This window comes from Ursus maritimus, assembly GCF_017311325.1.
Source record: "Ursus maritimus isolate PB19 chromosome X unlocalized genomic scaffold, ASM1731132v1 scaffold_X1, whole genome shotgun sequence".
Taxonomy (NCBI): domain Eukaryota; kingdom Metazoa; phylum Chordata; class Mammalia; order Carnivora; family Ursidae; genus Ursus; species Ursus maritimus.
Genome location: NW_024423319.1, coordinates 97,240,772 through 97,243,909, shown reverse-complemented (window position 1 = coordinate 97,243,909; position 3,138 = coordinate 97,240,772). Strand labels below are relative to the sequence as shown.

General features: G+C 28.8%; 1 protein-coding gene across 1 annotated transcript in view; it reads right to left on the bottom strand.

Moving 5' to 3' along the window:
* Positions 1 to 3,138, bottom strand: part of DMD (dystrophin) — a 1,667,815-nt gene that overhangs the window by 1,326,554 nt on the left and 338,123 nt on the right. The window lies entirely within an intron of this gene.

Genomic DNA, 3,138 nt, shown 5'->3' with positions numbered 1-3,138 from the left:
TGCATATAACTATATTTTGAGCTAGGCCTTTTTTTGTGATCCTTTTCCCACATCATTAAGTATTTTTCAAAAACATAAATTTTAATGGCTTCTCTGGTTCATTTAACTATTTCCCATTATTAGCTCTACAAATTAACTTCTAGTTTTCCACCCCTGTAAATTATGTTTATAATCTACCCACCTATATATCTCCATCTATTTTTCTATTTTTTCATGTATTCTGATTACTAAGACACAGACTTCATGAAAATAGTATTTACATGCATAATGCAATTAATTATTTTGTACGTTGTTAGGAAGTACTGAAAAGTTTCCTCAGCAAAATTTTAATTCAATTTACATTCCCACCAGAAAGTGAGAAGGTAGTTCATTGCTGCCAGACCTGAACTTATGTATATCTTTGTGTTTGCAACTTAGATGTAAAAAATGGTATTTCATTTTATACATTTGTACTTCATACTCTACAATTTGAGTTATAATTTTTCATGGGTCTAATGGCTGTTTATGTCTCTCTTTGTGACTTCCTTACTCAATTTTTTTCCCTTGGTCTCATCTTTCTTTTAAATTGTCTGGTATTTTTTCCATGTTTGCAATTGTGCCCATTTATTTGTGTGTTTCTCTCTTATATGTTTTTAAATATTTTACTTAAAAATTTCTCCAAAATTTGTGCTTATTAAATAGTTTTTGAACTTTTCAATATATGTGGTATTTTTTTTGTGTGTGTAACATTTGACACAAAGTTCTAACTACATTTTTTTCGGCTACTTAATACAATTCCTCAGTAATATTTGTAAGTAATTTTTCTCTTCAATGTTTCTTCAGTAGAAGTATGTTCTCCCACTCATCTATATACATTTAGTGTATACTCAATCCACTCCTCTAGTTGCTGTATTCTTTGTACTCTTTTTAAGTTTATAGTTCTATTAAGTTATGTATCCTTCAAAGTAAATTTTGGAATCATTCCAAGTATTAAAAACAACATTAAAAAAAACAAGATCAAACAGTTATAGGTTGCTTGATGTGATAGCAGAGGAAGCAGCCAGTCTAAATAGGGCAATATATACTGAGAAATGTTTAAATAGAGATTTCTTTGAAGAAATAGTTCTAACATAACTTTAAGAAATAATATTTAATTCTTGAAAAAGAACTCTTCATATAAAAGTTAATTTTCTATTTTCTTCTTAATTCTCAAAATGTAGACATATCTCAGCTCCCAAATACAATTAATAAATGCTTTCTTGACTTAAAAAATAAAATGTGATTCGATATATAACACAAGCTTTTTCAGAATTAGTAGAAAATATTCTGAAATCTCCTAAAAAATTTCTTTCATTTACCATATTAATTTTTCTATTACTTGATATAAGGCAGCGCTAAAAATGTTATATAAAAAAAATAAAAAAAAATGTAGTTAATAGAACTCAAAAATTAATTATGATATTACAGAAGGCTAATGTTTAAAATTTATTTTATAACTACACAGATTTTACCACTTTGTGTTTGGAAATTGAAAGTATAAATGAGCCAGCAAGGGGGGAATAATATCACAACTTTTATAATAATCAAAATCATTGTGTCTGAAAATACACACTAAACGAGAAAGAATAAACTTCATACACAGACCATGTCATTATCTTCAAAGATAGAATTTTTGTCTTATGGAGAGAAAGCACAAATGCGTAAAATATTATGTTTTTTAAATCTTATCTTCACTTTTCCAACTGGTAAACTATCATACTTGCCACAATTATTTTATTTCTATTATTTTTATATTACACCAATATAAAAGAAATGTTACACCAATGTAACTGTTTGATAGATGAAATCTGCACTATATTGTTTAAGACATACAAATATTCACAGACCTGTAACTCTCTAAGTCTCTGCTCCATGATGTCATATTCAGTGACAGTGACCTGAGGTATAGAGAGTTTGGTTTCTGACTGCTGGATCCATGTCAGGATGGTACTCATGGTCTCCTGATAGCGCACGGGTGGCAAAGTGTCAAAAACTTTATCAAAAGGCAAGAGAAGAGAATCACTATATTATTTTAAACTTTGTCATTATGTTTTCCTAAGTTGTCAGCAAACTAAATCACACTGCTAATTACAAATATTAACAAGTTGTGAAAATGTGAAGATACAAATTAGAATGTGATGATGATACTGAAGATAAAATCCTACTACATGTATGATATTTTGACAAAAACCACAGACACACACAAATATACATATACATATACATATATATTATACTGAATCCTCACATCAGACCTGCAAGTTTTGTGCTGTTAAAGTCATTTTTTTAAGGTAAGGAAATGACAAAACATAGAGGCTAAGTAATGTGTCCATGGTAACAAAGTCAGTACTTGGAGAAACCAAGGAGAGTTCATGTATATTGACTTTGAAGGCTACTCTTTCTGTGCTATCATTTGCCTTTGCAGAAAACAGTATCATTACCCACAGCAGTTAATATTTTAAATTATATCATGTCACTTATTTTACTAAAAAAAATTATGTGTATTTAGTATGTGTCAGAAACTCTTATAATGATTACCCATATTATTATTCTTAATTCTTACAATACACGTGTAAGATAAGTATTTTTATTTTCACAGTCGAGGAAACTGAGCCTACAAAAAAAGGTCAACTAATTTGCTCACACTCAAGAACCTAGTAAATAGTAGAGCGAGGATTTTAAACCAGGTTTGTCTGGTTTCAAAGTCAAAACCACTACTCAACAGTATACTTTCCCTTACATATATATATATAGGTATAAATTAGGGAATGAAAAATACATTAAGTACAATATGTGTGCATATATATAAATACAAGCTTTAAACCATATGTGAATATATGTGTATATATACTTTACACAACTATAATTGTTTAAACAGTTAAAACTGTACCTACATTAAATGAGAAGAAATAAAAATTTTCAGATTTGTCAGCTTATCAATAAAGTGATAAGGTAACATAAGCACGGTAGAAGTATAAAACAGTTAATTTATGAGATGTTATAATATTACAGATTCCCCAAAACTGAGTCAGCATCCATCTCTGTACAGATTCAGGGAGGGACAGAATAAGGAAGATGATAGATAGATAGATAGATAGATAGATAGATAGATAGATAGAT